The sequence below is a fragment of the Zingiber officinale genome, chromosome 1A (genome assembly GCF_018446385.1).
Source record: "Zingiber officinale cultivar Zhangliang chromosome 1A, Zo_v1.1, whole genome shotgun sequence".
Classification (NCBI taxonomy): Eukaryota; Viridiplantae; Streptophyta; class Magnoliopsida; order Zingiberales; family Zingiberaceae; genus Zingiber; species Zingiber officinale.
The window spans coordinates 169,246,515-169,263,609 of NC_055987.1; the positions used below are offsets into that span (position 1 = coordinate 169,246,515).

The 17,095-nt window shown below is 35.1% G+C and overlaps 1 long non-coding RNA gene across 1 annotated transcript; it reads right to left on the minus strand.

The window, feature by feature from the left end:
- Positions 1 to 7,423: 7,423 nt before the first annotated feature.
- Positions 7,424 to 11,389, minus strand: LOC122038375. Its single transcript, XR_006127854.1, has 3 exons — positions 11,059 to 11,389; positions 9,182 to 9,212; positions 7,424 to 9,062 (listed from the first exon to the last, which is right to left on the minus strand). It is a non-coding gene; the product is annotated as an uncharacterized LOC122038375 (long non-coding RNA).
- Between the last annotated feature and the right edge of the window lie 5,706 nt (positions 11,390 to 17,095).

The window sequence follows — 17,095 nt, forward strand, 5'->3', positions numbered from 1 at the left end:
CACATGTTGTAAAATTAAAATTATAGAAATTTCCTTTTTATCAACTATGAAGAGATTTGAAGAGAAATTTTATTTTTAAAATTTCCGGAAACAAATTAGAAAGTTTTAATTGTTGATTGAAACTTGTCCAATTTTGTTTTCATTGATGTGGCCGGCCATAAGATTTCAATTGGGGAAATTTTATTTTATTTTTCTCAATTAAATCATGTCAAGGAAATTAAGGAAATTTTATTGTAATTAAATTTCCTAATTTGCCTAGGCCAAGGAATATAAAAGAAGGGGTGAGGGTGCCTTCAAGAGACACAACCTCTATTATTTTCTCTCCCTCTTTTCCTTGGTGTTGTGGCCGGCCATCATCTCTTCTCCTCTTCCTCTTTGTGGTGGCCGAAACTCTCTATTGCTTGGAGCTCTTGTGGAGGCCGGATACTACTTGGAGAAGAAGAAGAAGAAGGAGAGAAAGCTTGCGTCTCTTGGAGCTTGGTTGGTGTTTTGTTCTTCATCCTTGGTAAAGCTTCTTTGTGGCCGAACCTAGCTAGGAGGAGAAGAAGGTGGTTGGTGGTTTCTCATCTCGGAAGATTGTTGCCCACACAACGTCCGAGGTTAGAAGAGGAATACGGTAGAAGATCAAGAGGTCTTTCTAAAAGGTATAACTAGTAATTTTTCTTTCCGCATCATACTAGTTATTTTTGGAAAAATACCAAATACAAGAGGCTTATGATTCTAGAATTTCGAATATGTTTTTCGATGTTGTGTTCTTTTGTTTTTTCTTTTCCTTGTGATTTGATTGTTCTTTTCGGTTAACCTAAAGTTATTTTAGGAAATTAAATATTAGCTTTCTATAAAAGGTTTTGTCTAGTCGGTGGTGGTTGCTCCCATATCCAAGAAGGCCATGTGCCTCGCCACGTCAGTACTGGGAACCGATTATGAAAATTAATATTTAATGGAATTAATAACTTAAGGTGATTTGGGTCGAACGTGTTAAGTTCCGCAGGAGACCCAAGTCAAAACCTAAAAGAACGAATAGATTAAGTTTTGGATCAAACGTGTTAAGTTCCGCAGGCGATCCAAAATTTAATTTAAAAGAACACATGGTAGCTAGGAAAAGGTTCAGACCTTTGTACAAATTTTTGTATAGTGGAACCTCTAGGTTTTCCGAGTAACAACCAACAGTTGCCACCTGAGCAACGAGTCGAAAAAGGTAGAAGCTGAGGCCTACGTTAGACGCAATTTCCTTAAAACATATTTGTCGCCTCCGGTAGTGCTACAAGGTCTCATTGAACGTTTGTTTCTCATGATAAAATGGTGAAACCACTATCGCAACCTAGCACAGGTTGTCGTGGCAAACTGAATATGTACTCAAACACAATTACAGGTAGAACCGTTAAGCAGTATGTACTGTTGGTGCAGCGGAGCCGACAATAGGGGGATGAATTGTCTATTAAAAATAAAGCAAACCTTTCTCATTCTTTCAATTCTAGTTAGTAGCACAAGTATACCAAACAGAATAATAAAACTGAACAAAAAGTAAGAAGATAATCTATTTACTTGGTTACAACCTAGGTGGTTGTTAATCCAAGACATTGAAGAAAGCTCCACTAGAAAAACTCCTTTGTTGAAGGCGGAGTAGCCTCTTATATATGTTTACAGTTCACAAAATGACTAAGAAGTGAATACAAGACTTGTAGTTCAGTTGTTATATTTTTTTAGGTCCAGAGTCTTTTTATAGCCCCTGGAAAAATTTATCCGGGGTTGGAAGGCGCCTTCAATAGGGTGGAAGGTGCCTCCAGCGTGGCAAATCCTATCTGTGCGAAGATAAAGTTTATCTTCGCAATGGTCAATGTTTAAAGGCGCCTTCAAGGGTTGAAGGTGTCTTGAAGGTGCCTTCAGCAGCTACTACCGAGCTCCAAACTTCTCCTTTAGCTCTTATGCTGCTCCACTCGCCTGGGTGATTTCGGCCATCCATAATAGGGCTCACCCGAACTCATTTTTCGACCTTCTTCTCTAGCAGGCTTCCTGCCAGGCTTCTCATCTCTCGAACGTCACGCACATCCTTTTCATCCACCGGTATACTCTTCCGTAACACCTCGTCCCTCTGGTGCACTAAGCCCATCGACTTCTTTCCCTTGCCCTCCTTCTCGCTAGCTATGTCTTCCGCTCAACTTCTTGTATTCTTAAGCTTCTGCACACTTAGACATAAGGATTAAATACAACATGACCTAATTGAACTTGGTTGACCATATCAAAACTACCCGGGATACTTACATGTACAATAGAAGAAGAAAATTAGGGGGAATAAAGTGGATGGAGTTTCAACTTTTTCATCTATATATCTTCTCCTCCTACTCGTAGCCTCCTTATATAGGAGCTCTAATCCTAAGCCGCACTTGAATGGTTGAATAAAGATCATTTAATGCTTGAGCGTAAAGACAGTCATCAACCAACAATGGTTGGTCGTTTCTATCCAGTGGTTATGAATTCACCATTAGCATTTGATCGTTTCAGATCTGACATATTAATCAGTTTGTTACCCACATGGGAAAGAAGCAAGAAGATATTTAAGTGACAAATATCAACTGATTTGACTTGGACAGAGCTAACCCCATTCGATACGTGCAGATAGTGCTTGAACATGAGCCACATTGGGTTAGTTCGATCCGACTGGATTCTCACCCCCTCCTAGAGTTGACGCACGTGCGCATCCACAACTTCCACAGTTGTGATTTATTTAAAACCAACCTTAATGCCTCTCAACTCCCAATGTGAAAATAACATCTCATTCACAATGGAGTCAAGTTGTCTTCCATCCACTACTTTTCCATTCACAATTTTCAACAATCCCCAATATAAATGGAAACAGAGTATGTGATAGCATTCACAATTTTCCCTTTGAACCTTCTCTTGTGAAGAATTGTTTACTTATTGGTTGACCAGTAAATGTGATATCTTTGAACTGTTTTGTCATTTATATAAGCATTGATATATCTCACTCATGACTCTTCCTGATACAACTCAATTCTCACGGGTATGTTCATTCTTAGTAATAAGCATGCTTGGTTCTATCAACAGTTCTAAGAATTGTGTTTTTCAATTCTCTTTGAAGTAGCCTCACTTCTTTCTCACATAGGTAATATCTCAAGAGTATTTCACATTACTTTATCAGATTATTAAAAGTCATATATTTAATCTCCATCCTTTTAATGATCCATTGAGTCATTTCCCCCACAGTGATTTAATTAGTTGGTGCAGTTAAGTTGTCCTTTTGAACTTATTTCTTGGGATCTCTAGTCAACACAGGTTAGGTTTCCTTTTCATTAATATTTTTCATCGACATCAAGCTCCTTCCTCAATATAAGCTTACAACTAACTCTTTATTTAACCCGTTAGTTGACGGATATGTTAGCTTATCCTTTGGCTTTACATACTCAATAGTAATATCTCGTGCTGAGAGTAGTTGTCCAATAATATTGTGTCTACGACATATATATCTAGATTTACCATTATATAAATAGCACTGTGTCTAGTCAATTATTGATTGACTAACTCAATATATGTAAATTGTCAACACATATTTCGGTCATTACGGAATATTTTCTAAGAATTGTCATAGTCATTCAACATCTTCACCACGTTTGTCAAGAGCTACAAACTCTAATTTCATCGTAGATTTGATTATTATAATTTTCTTAACAGATTTTCACAAAATTGTTGTACTTTCCGGAGTGAATATATACCTACATGTAGACTTAGAGTCTTTATGTCCGATATCCAATCCACATCATTATATCATTTAATTATAGTATAATATCTTGTATAGTACATTTCATAATCACGAGTATATCTCAAGTACCTCAGTACTATGTTGGATCGAAAAGAATTTAGATATCTTCATAATGACATGATATTGTTCACTTTGGGCCTAAACCCTCATGTCTTTGCTCTTGGGCTCTCCCCAAAAGGCCTCATGCCAATGGAGATATCTTTTCTTTTATAAACTCATGATCTTTCCCATGTGTTTCCAATATGGGACTATGTTTGCAACCTTGCAACCCCAACAATCCCCCCCTCAAACAAAGGACCATAGGCTTCCCACGTCCGATCCTCGACCCACCAGGTCTTCCTGCCCCTCGGTCCACCCGACCTACTAGGACTTCCTTGCCTAGTCGCAACTAGGACTTCCTGCCTGGTGTCTGGTCCTCTTGATCCGAACATAGGAGCCCCCACTTTCTTTGTTCGAGGTCAATATTGTACCCACATAGCTCAATCAGACCATAGCTCTTGTGCACAGTCGGCGGTTAAACCTTCTGGCAGTCCGGGCTCTGATACCAACTGTTGGATCGAAAAGAATAGAATTTAGATATATCCACAATGACATGATATTGTCCACTTTGGGCCTAAACCTTCATAGCTTTGCTCTTGGGCTCTCCCCAAAATGCCTCATGTCAATGGAGATATCTTTTCTTTTATAAACCCATGATCTTTCCCATGTGTTTCCAATATGGGACTATGTTTGCAATCTTGCAACTCCAACATACTCTTGTTATCCTTTTCTAATGATCAACACCGAGATTACTCATATATCTACTTAGTTTACTTACTGTGTACACTAAGTCTGTCGTGTACAACTTATTAAGTATATCAGACTTTCAATCATCCTAGAGTATTCTATTGAGAGATAATCTTTCCTCAATTTTTCCATTGATGTTGTTTTGTATTTATCGATGTTTGTACCAACACAACATTACCCTTGATAAGTTTCTTAAGAATTTTGTTCATTTGATGAGACTGATTTAGAACAAATCCTTATGATATTCTAAGAATTTTGATTCCTTGAAACACATCAGTTAAACTCATGTTATTCATGTCAACATAACTTTCATGGATTTGATCATCTTATTATTGCTCCCAATGATAAGTATATAAAGACATAAGATGACATAATCACCTTTTATGGCTTTCATATAGACACATTTGTCATCTTAAATCCACGTTCTTTCATGATATATCAAAATTTTCATGTCCCTACTTTGAGGCTTGTTTCAAGTCGTATAACGACTTCACCAATATGCAAATATTATTTCCCGTCTTGCCATAAAAAACCTCTCAGGTTGCTTCAAGTAGATTTATTCCTCTAAATTCTTATTTAGAAAAGTCATCTTTATATCCATTTAATATATTTCCATGTTCCATAGAGCGGCAATAATCAACAATACTTTAATAGAAGTCATTCTTGACACCAGAGAATACATATCAAAGTAATCAATGTCTTCACATTGTCGGTAACCTTTAATGACCAATATAGCTTTGTACTTATCAATTGTGCTATCTGATTTTATTTTTTTCTTAATAATTCACTTGCAACAAAATGATTTACTTTCAAGAGTAAGATCTACAAGTTCCCAAATATAATTTTGTAAGATTGCAATCAGAAGGACTCAAATATTTGAGATTTTCAATTGAATCAATCTCAAATATAACTGCCTCTTTCTGGTCCATCAGAAGGACTTGTAACTTTTGAATAACTTTAAGGATCACTACTTTTTAATATGCAAATGATAAAATTTATTCTAAAGAATTTTTCCACTCGAGCTTTTTTACTCCATTTGAGCTTAATCTCAACTGATGCATTCTCTTCTTATTTTCTCTTCAAATATCTTTTTTGAGAAATTTTCTTCCTCTCGGATCTTATAAAAAAACACATGTTCGAGGTACGAGGAATTTTTGGATTCAATAATTGAGTTCTTATGAGTTTCCGGAATTTAAGACTCATACACAAGAAATTGATAAACACTACTATAATACTATTATATGTATATTCAATAAATATCTAATTAACAACCTTTAATCTTTTCTTGATTTTTTCAATCAAACATCAAAATTTTTGTAAGACATCCATACTCATAAATATTTATAGGATGATTATATTTCATTCCATAACTTAAAAAAATTATTATTTATTTTTTGGGGGCACATTCTGTAAGATCATTGTCTATGATTTAAGGCAGCGTAGATAATTGTAACGTAAGAATCGAAGTGCACGGTAAAAGCAGGGAGAAGGTAAAAATGGAGACGGTAAGAAGAAAGTGTGCCTTCTAGGACATTTGAAGTTTTGATTGACTTAAACATCAAATGATTTTGTCAAGTCATCCCTCACACCTCTCACGTGTATTACTAAGCAACAGACAGATTAGGTATCAGACTACCACATGTAAGCGTGTCAATTCGAATACCTGATAACCTGAAACTCTATAAATCTAAACCCGATAACATGAAAATTCGATTCAAAATAAATTTTTTTAACTATTATCTTTATAATTCTTTCACTTTCATCTTGATACTTTATCATTATCATACAAACATAATATTAATATATATAAAAATATCTTAATTTTTAAAATAAAATTCGATTTAACTAAAAAAAATTCACTAAACTCTATATTTAGATCAACTCAGGTTAATTTAAATTCGATCCGACCCAATCAAAAAAATTTTAACCTTCCAAATCGATCCAAATCTAAAAATATCTAACTCAAATTTGATTTTTTTTTTTATCCACTCGGATTAAATTGTCAATTGTTAGATCAAATTTATTTTTGACACTCTTAGCTACAGGGCAAGACAAAACTCACGTGGAAGAAGAGGGCGGGACGAGAAAAAAACGTAGCACTACCGCAACAATTAGAAAATGATTTTCGATTCAAAATAGAAATCTAAATTCAAGATCCTCCGTATCATATCGATAAGATAAACAATAATCTAAATCATACCTAAATCTATAAAGATGATGTTTAATCTAGTTAAAGACTTCCAATCAATATGTTTCTTTGTTTTTGGAATTTTATGATGATGGGACGTCGACATATGCATGGGGATCTAGGAGTTATCAATTTTTCATATTTCTAATTTAGCCCATCATAAATTAAAAATAAAAATTAAGTGATGTATACAAAATAGCCAAAAATATTGAATATACAAGAAAATATGAAAACGTATATAGAATAGCAAGAAAATCTTGAAAATAGGATAAACACGACATCAAAATCAAATCGTTGAACCACCTAAGAACTTGAAATGAAGTTGAAAAAAATAATCTCACAGACAAGTTCAATTGAAAATTATATTAATTCTAAGATACCTTAAATATAGAACTCTAGAATCTTTTTATAAACTCGACTCAACAATAAATATAAAATAAATATTTTAAATAAAAATGCTATTATTAATTATTCTTGCTTTATTATTAAAACAAAAAATATTAATTACCATATAAAAAAAACTAAATCTCTAATTATTGTAGATACATTAAACTTGAATATTTTATAATTCATTTCCATTTATTGTGGATGCACAATTTGGAATTTATCAACAAATGTCTTTTTCACATTATTTGTTTCCTAAAAATAGCACAACCACCTCTACCTCATAGTAATAAATAAATATAGGATTGCAGCTACAATGTAAAGTTGTTCAAGATACAACCAGCATTTAGTCTGAACAAATCAACCAATCAAGATTAAGTAGATAAAACACACCATTAGTTAGAACATACCACCTATTTCTCTATAGCAGAAAGATCACGTGTACTGCAGTTGATACATATATATAAAGATGTGGTGGTTCGCTATACTTTTGTTGACCTGCACTCATGAGCAAAACGATCAACCTTACCTAACGCGTACCATCACTGAACTTAAAATCCAATGTGCTCCTTGGATTTGAAGAGGCTTCTGACAGGTCCAGTTGGTAGGTCATGTGATGATCCAATGGTTACACCAGCAATCTAATATAGGAAAAGAATGCCATTTGTTAAGCAGTGTGCTTCTCAAAGCATATACTACTTGTGACATAGCACCAGATTTTTCCTTCACACAGGTAATTCTATGAAAGGTAAAAAATTTAAGATAGCGATGTTTCATTTATTCTGAGCATACTGTATCAAGAGTTGCTCGAAATAACTGAAGCCCTATGTTTTTCTGCTTGGTTAGGGAACATCTGAAATTCTTCAACCAAAATTCATTGGTTATAATATGAAAAAATGAAACATCAAAGTACTATTGGTGTCTATTCAAAAACTGAAACACATTCTCCAAAACAGTAGGAAGGACAACGGGTGAGCCATGTTTCAGCATGTGTGAATCATCAACAATTCGGCATACATGGCTTTAATGAATGTTACAGAATGTGCTAGAATTGACACTGAGCTTGGTAAACAGAAGACTTGATTTTACAAGGGAACTGCCCATGGAGAAGAAAAGCCAATTAGACTTAGATTGTTGGATGAATGTTACCATTCACGCTGCTAGTAAGTAGAAGACAGGACAGAGTCACTAACCCCATGTTCCTAGATCTATTTGTAAACAGTAGGGGTCACACTGCTAACCCCATGTTGCACGCGTTTTGCTGACAAAGAGGTCAATTAGTATGTCAACAGACTCAACCCCAATAATCCATCATGCCTACTTCAGAACAATAAAGCAAATAGGTAGTGGATCAATACCACTTTATCATGTTGCTAGCATCCATCACATCTTGTTTGCACAATGCTTTACTTAGTATGGGATAACTTGATAGCACCAAAGTGCTATGCCATCAGGATTGGAATCTTGATAGAGAAATATACTTTTTTGAGCATTTGGATGTTGGACCATGAATTGAAAATCAATTGATTGTTATAATAAAAAAATATGCCTAAGAAAATAACTATGTATGTGCCTATTCAAAAAGAAAAACTGCTATTTAATATAAATATAGGCATTTTGACATGCTTACCATGAAATGTTAGATCATATCTCTCACATGGCAGAATGTTAAAGAAAACTCAAACTTACAATGCAAGATCTGATCTCTTTCATCTCTTGAAGTTTCCTAGCAAAAAAGAGGTCAGTACTTTTTTTTTTCTCCCAAAACTCCTTTAAAACTTAAACCAAAAATCCCTTATCAAAACACCCTTATGGACCATCAGCCTTATTGCTAGCCAGGACAATCATTTATACAACTGCCATCAGAGGAACTCGTGACACAAGTGCAAGTTGGATGTTTGCATCAACAAATTCACCTGAATAATCCTACATGATTAAAAACTTGATAATGAGTAGTAGCAATACTAGGGTATAAATAAGTGATCCAACAGAGGTAAGGAACAGAACAGAATGAATTGGAATTAAAAATCAGCATACATCCATACCTTATAAGGTGAAATGTTGCTTGGCAAAGGCCTGTTTGTCCAAGTAAAACACAAAGAAAGATAAATTATCAGAGAAAAAAAACAGCTAAGCATCTAGACAATAATTTTGTATTTCAAAAGGAAATTTCTATGTACAAACAACAAAAATAGAGCAAGTTAAAGAGATTAATCCTCAAAACATATCATGCACCAGTATCCTACATATTGGTTCAACTAAAGGATTGTAAAAGTGGCAAAATTATTGTCCTATTCAATTAAAACAAATAATTTCTCTTTTATAGAGGACATGACGACAATAGTAATCAATATAAATGGAGAAAACGTAAATGGTATTGTATCAAGGCAGATCAGGAAATAATTAGAGAAAAACTAGATCAGAATTGGTGCAAATCATCAACAGAAGATTATTAAGTAATTTCTTTCCTTTAATACCCAAATTTGAAAATATTGATAGTATCTTCAGTTTACATTAAACATGAATAAGGATTGTAGACACTAGACTCTTTATATTGCCAAAGCTAGATCGAATGACATCATGACACAATTGATCTAAATGAAATGCACAGACTTCGGGATGATGAGATATCTCAGACATGTCCATGGATTCTAGATTACCATCTAACATCAGAGCATATGCCTTAGGAGATAACATTGGAAGGAATCAATACTTCAATTTGAGGAAGGAGTAACTCAAAGTTGTCGAGACAAACACCAATGGATGCGGTTGAATTGGAGGCTCTCAGCAATAAGATGATGAATAGATCTGGAAAGGAAGCAATGACTCGGCAGTAGCTGATGAGCTGGTGACAGTGGCAACACAAGTGCTAGGTAGGGGATTTGTCACACTATATGATCAGGAGGCAAAACATGAAGTTCTACGTGAAAACAAGAGATCATAGAAGAGAAGGAAGCCGCAATTATCCTGCAGCCCCTCCAAGTAAGAACACAAAGAAATCACTAACAGATCAAAATTGGCCTTGTTATCATGTTACAATTTTTTTAAAATTGTCTTCTTTGATATATTCCATTGCAATAGATGGCTCTTTTATAGAGGTGATAACACAACGACAATGGTAATCAATATAAATGAAGAATACATATATGGTATTATGTCAAGGTGAATCTGGAAGTATCAAGGTGGGTCAAGAAATAATTAGAGATCAATTGGATCAAAGATAGTGCAAATTGATGGTAGATTATTAAATAACCTCTTTCCTTTAACAAATGAATCATTTTCACAAGGGAGAAAGATATTAAATGTAATAAATAAAGAAACAAGCAATGACATTTTTAAATTTACATTCAATTTTATTAGTTTATTGTAAAATGATCCTATAATTTTGAAATATCTAGTTGCCTACCAACTTTTTTGGATTTCTTAACCTTTTGATTGGCCTCATAAATAGTATTTGCAAAATTCATACTGCAACAAAGTAGAAGAGCGCCTGTGGAGAATCATGCATATGTGTGTATCTGTGCACGCATGTAGTATGCCACCTTGAAAAAATAAATTCAACCTCTCCGCATGAAGATTACTTGGTACAATTGTTTAGTTTAGTGGTAAGCCAATTAGATATGGAGGGCATCCGAGTATCCGACTAAAAGCCAAGGGCTTGAATTTATATAATAATACTATTTGGAGGGTTTGACCTTGTTATTTGTCCCTCCCGCCCTAAAGTAAAATTGTCTCACTTCTATCTAATGTGAAGTGAAGTGGAGAGATCTTGTGGTCCCATAAGAGAAAGCTCTTTTATAAGCAATTCTTGTTCTCTCTCTATCATCCAAAATAGTAAAAGAAGCAACCACAAGGATGTGTTTTCCTCCAGGAACGCACCAAAAAAAACACCGGAATAGACTCAAATAGCAAAGAAGCATACGGTAAATCGATTTCGAGACTGGTCTTGTCATCGTCCAGAGAACACACGAGGGATCTGGCGGCGTCAGAGATGAGAACTTCATAAGATCTCGGCTTGAAGACGGCCACACCAGATGTAGGAACTTCTGCCGCGGTCTCACCAGGGGCGTTCCGGAGATTGGCGTGCGACCTCAATGCGGCACTACATAGAAGAAAAGGGCGCAAAGGAGCAGAGTGGGGGAGGAAAAGGGGAGATACAGAACGATCGGGAGGCAATAAAAGAGGGGAGGAGGGCGGAGAGGATGATGCAAGAGGGAAGGAGGGCAAAACGAAGGTAAATGGGTCGTGCGGTTTCTGTGACGCGGCTCGATTTAGCCCGGTCTAATCTATGCTTGACACGGTCCAATAATTAGTTAAACATCCAAGTGAATTTATTACGGAATTAATTTTCTTAAGTTCCTTTGATAAGATAATTTTTTTTAAGTTTGTCGTATTAATTCTGGGGTGGTTAGTTTGATTTATAAAACTTTTTTAACAATTATTTAGATAAATGAAAAAAAAATAATTTTAATTAATCTTATTGAAAATGGTCAATTTGATTCTATAAAATTTTTCTATCAATTATCAGGATTAATTAGAAAATATGTGCAACGGATAACTCAAAAGTTTAATACTTTTTAGTTGTGTATTATAATTGGAGATCGAATCATGAATGTCCAGATGATAATCTAGATATCCTATTAGGATATCATAATCCAGGAGATAATTATTTGGATAAATTTAGAAAATATAGATGGAGACTCATTTTTATCATCTATATTCATATTTCGGAACAAATCTAATTAAATTAAATATGATTTCGATCGGATTTAATATGATGATTAATAGAAATTTTACATGGAGGATGGAGCTCAATCGATCATTTCGGATTTAAAATTCTCTTTCTAATTCTTTTTAGATTTTTAACTATTTATTTTTTATCTAATAATTTAAGCCCATCATGATTGGATCTAGTGTTGGGCATCTGCGTGACGTGACGATGTCACTGGCGTGTGGTCCAGTTTCTAGTAATCCATGTTTTGACATCCCTATCATTAGACAAAAATAATATTAACCATTATTAAGCTCATTATTACTTTTGAATTCTTAAAAAATAATTTTAAATTTAGAAATATTCTAACTATTTTTCTCCCTAGTAAATATGTGCGCGCGTATCAATCAAAGTTGATTTTAAAATTCTATTTATATGACAAAAAATGTATTGAATCTATTTTTTATTTGTATATTTAATATTTTTATCAAACATATGTACTGACAAGGAGATAATATAAAAAAAATTCTCATAAAGTTCAATTATAAATCCTACCGGCAATAGAAAATCTCATATTTACCATGTTAAGCTACGGTGAATTTTCGTTTGTAAAGGTCGGTTACCGGGCGAATTGGCATGAACACTTCTAAATTTACCAGAGGTAAATGAGTCAAGTGAACCATTCGGATCACGATTTTTACAAAAAGTGCCAAATTTGAATTTAATTTTGAGTTCGAAAATATTATCGAGATGAGCTTGAGTTTAATGATGTTTAATTTATGAGCTCATGAACATATTTATTTACAAGCTCAAACGTATTTATTAAAAAAACTCATTTATATATATAATTAAACATTACATACATAATAAATATAATAATATATTATTAATTATTATAATTAATTATCTTAAACAAATTTAAACTAAGATTGTCTAATTTTTAAACAAACTTTTTTCAAGTTGGACTTGAACTAGTTAATTTTATTATGAGCCGAACTTAAACTTAAGAATTAAAATTCGAATCGAACTCGAATCGAGCTTAAACTTAGGGATAACGAACTGAGTCTGAGCTCAAGCCTTTTACTGTTCGGCTCGGCTTGACTTAGCTCAACTTATTTATGGTCCTAAAATTTATCTGATGGGCAAACTTCACCTACTTCGAGAATCAATTGAATGGTTTAGATACCTAAATTTTATATATATATAGATACCTATTTAACCTTAACTATAAACATTGGATAATGAATATTGCTCCTTGAAACATTGATAACCTTTTGATTCAAGGCTTAGACTTAGTTTTTGAGTTATGGAGTTGTTTAAATCAATACGATAGTCTGATTCAAGCTAGCTCCAAGCCATCATAGTAGACACGAGTTATTGTGATCCATCACCTGATCAACACCCTCTCTACCTCTTCCATCCTCTCTAAACGGTATAGAGTCCTCCCCCAAGAGGAAGCCTCCTCCATTGCTTGCCTAATCGAGGAGAAAGCCTTCGTCGCTGTCTTGCTATGGGCAACAGACTCGTCGTGCAAAGTTGTTGCCTTCACTGTCGGTGATAGACTCATTGTGCAAGGTCATTGTCTGCCGTAGGCAGCCGTGTGGGGTTGTTGCCTGAGGTAGGTGGACGGATGGGGCCATCAACTGCGACGGTCATCACCCATTGTAAGAGGCCTCGTGGGGCCGTCACTCGTTGCAAGAGGCCACACAAGGTCCATCGCCCATTGTAGGTGAACTGGCAATTTGAATTGTCGATTTGAGCCAACCAGGTCCGGGCTAAGTCCAATTTGGAATTGGCCCTAAGAATAAAGCAGAGAATGCAAATAGAATGTAAAAGGCAACAAAGCGAAGAAGAGAAAAAGATAGCCGCAAAAGGAGACTAGTAAATTATATTACAAAAACTTATGTTTATAAAAGAAAAGGAAATATAAATAGATAATAAAAATAATAATAAAATACTAATCTATCCTTATATAATAATAATTTATCATATACTAACATCCTCTCAAACTCATGATGCACCAACAAAAAATATTAAGAGTTTGTTAACCAGAAATCGAAATTGTGCAATGAATGTCCAATGTGCCTTGGTAAGTAAGTTTGCAATTTGCATGGAAGATGAGACAATTGGCAAAGTGATGATGTCATTCTGATAGTGATGACGAGTGAAATGACAATCAATCTCGATATGCTTAGTGTGCTCATGAAAGACAGAATTGTGAGTAATTTGAATGTCACTGGAGTTATTACAATGCATAGGGATAGGTTTTAAGAGAAAAATACTCATATCAGCAAGTAGTCAACGCAACCAACCAATTTTAGCAGTAGTAGAGGTCATAACATGATATTCTGCTTCGATAGAAGAACGAGAGACAACATCTTACTTTTTACTTTTTCAAGAGATAAGAGAATCTCCTAAGAAAACATAATATCATGTGGTAGACTTATGATATGTAGAATCACCACCCCAACTGCATCTAAATAGGCTCGTAACTCTAAGGTAGAAGTAGAAGGATAAAGAAAACTATGAAACTAGATACCTTAAAGATATCGAAGGATACGAAGTACAGCTCCCCAATGTAATAAAGTGGGAGAAGCAACAAACTGGCTGATAATATGTACAACATAAGTAATGTCAAGTTTAGTAATGATGAGATATACTAGACTGTCAACTAGAGTGTGATATAAAGATGGATCTAGTAAGGGAACACCATCAATAGAAAAGTACCAAGCATTAACCTCAAGCGAAGAATCAACAGTGCGAGTGTCGGATAAATGAGCTTGCTCTAGAATGTCACCAATATATTTGGATTGTGAGGAAGATAGCCACGAGGAGAATAAGTTACTTCAAATCTCAAAAAATAATACAAAGGACCCAAATCTTTCATATCAAACTCACAGGTCAAATGCAATTTCAACTCTTCTATTCCAAAATCATCTCCAATAATAATCATGTCATCAACATAAAGAGAGAGTAATATGCAACCTGACGAAGTACAACAAACAAAAAGAGCAGAGTCATGCTAGCTAGGAAGAAAGCCATGAGATCCAATCACAATGGAGAACTTGTCAAACCAAGCTCAAGGAGCTTGTTTAAGGCCATAAAAAGCCTTCTTTAGTCTGCAAAGTTCACCAGGGTTGTGAGTGACATCTGATGGAGGCACCATGTAGACTTTTTCTTGAAGATTTTCATTTAAAAAAGTATTTTTAACATCCATCTGGAAAATAGACTAATGACGAATTGATGCAACTGCAATGAGAATACGGATATTAACAAGCTTGAAAACTGGAGCAAAGGTTTCCTCATAATCTATACCATACTGTTGGGGAAATCCTTTATTAACCAAACGAGCTTTATACCGCTCAACTGACCCATCATATTTAGTTTTGATCTTATACACCCATCGAGAACCAATCACACACTTCCCCAAAGGAAGAGGAACAAGATCCTAAGTACATGTTTGATACAAAGCAGAAAGTTCTTCCGCCATAGCCTGCTGCCAAAGAGGATTAAGAACAACCTCTCTATAAGAGAAGGGCTCAGACAATTGGTGAATAGAAGCCAAAATAGAAGAAAAAGATCTAGAATAAGTAAAATACACAAAATTAGATAGTTGAGTAGACTTATGAGATCGTTGAGGGTAATGAGAAGGAGGATCAACTATCACAAGAGCATCATGGGAAGCAGTAGGAGCAGAGAGATCATCGGGGAGTTGAAGACAAGAATATGTATGAGCGTCAATCCTCCAAATAGCATCATTAGAAGAAGAGGTGCTAGGGTGGTCTAATTGTGGAGAAACATGAGATGACCTATCATCAGAGTCAGTGCAAAAAATATCATTATGAGCGAGATCAAATTTTCAAAGATTAGGAGTCTTAGAGGGAATGGAATAGAATGGGATGTGTTCAAGAAAAATAACATGACGTGAGACATAATGTTTTTGACTAATTGGATCAAAACTAAGCTTACTACGTTTAACATGAGAACGAAGGACAAAACATGTGGATCCAAAAACTCTTAAAACAGTATAATTAGGAACATAACCATATAATTTTTCAAAAGGAGATAAACCGAATATAATAGAAGATGGAATTCTATTGATATAATGGACTGCAGTAAGAATAGCTTCGCCCAAGAACTCACTAGGAACATATGCAGATAATAGGAGAGAACATGCAGTTTCAATAATATGTCTATGTTGTCTTTCAGTAACACTGTTTTGTTTAGGAGTGTTAGTATGAGAACTTTGACGAAGTGTACCATCTCAGGCAAGTAGTTCAGAAAAAAGATTGGATGTATATTCACTATCCAAATCATATCAAAAGCATTTAATAATAGCATTATGTTGAGTGTTTACCATGGCAGAAAATATTTGATAGATACCAAGGAAATCAGAACGATGTTTCATAAGATAAACTCAAGTGTAACGAGTACAATCATCAATACAGGAAATATAATGTAAAATAAAGCACCCAAATATTAATTAAATAATAAGGTTATTTGAGTAATAATCTTATTGGATTTTTTGGGAATTTTTAAAAAATTTCTGGGATTTAATTGGAGCTCATATAACGTATTTGGAGGGGATGCATATATGAGCTTGAGAAAAGAATGTTTGAAAATACCCAAAGATAGAAGTTAATTGAAGAAGTTAACCTAGGGTTTAATTGAAAATCCTTAAGTTATGAATAATATTGCTCGTGTCCTACCTTCCAATTGCCCCCATCGAATTTCCTCTTCCCTGAGCTCTCACGCGACCCTCCTTCTCGCGGTGCTCCTCACCAAAAACTGTAGACCCCTTTCGTCCCCGCCTCACCTCACGACGTCGCCTCCCCTCCTTCGTCGAACCTCTTCTCTCCTGCTCTATCGATGATTCCTTTTCTCCTCTCTTCCTCGCCGCCTCAACCAAACCCATCATTGTACCCTAAGCTCGGTCGGCCAGCGTTGCCACGCCAGAGATTTCCTCAGTGAATATCGCCACCGTCATGGGCTAAAGCTCTTATCGGTGACACTAAAAGGAGAAAGGCAAGTAGTTTTCCTTTGGGGGTATGGATGGGGGTTGCAAGCAGAGAACTTTGATTTCTATCCTATTTCTGTGTAAGGGATCTGGTTCAGTTTCTACATTGGACTCGAGAGATGGTTTTGGTTTTCTTTTAGTGATCGCTTTGCATCTCTTAGGGGTAGAATCCATGGGAAAGGGTGAGGGAGTTGGTTTGTTGATTTTACTTATTTGCGTTTGCCTTCCAGA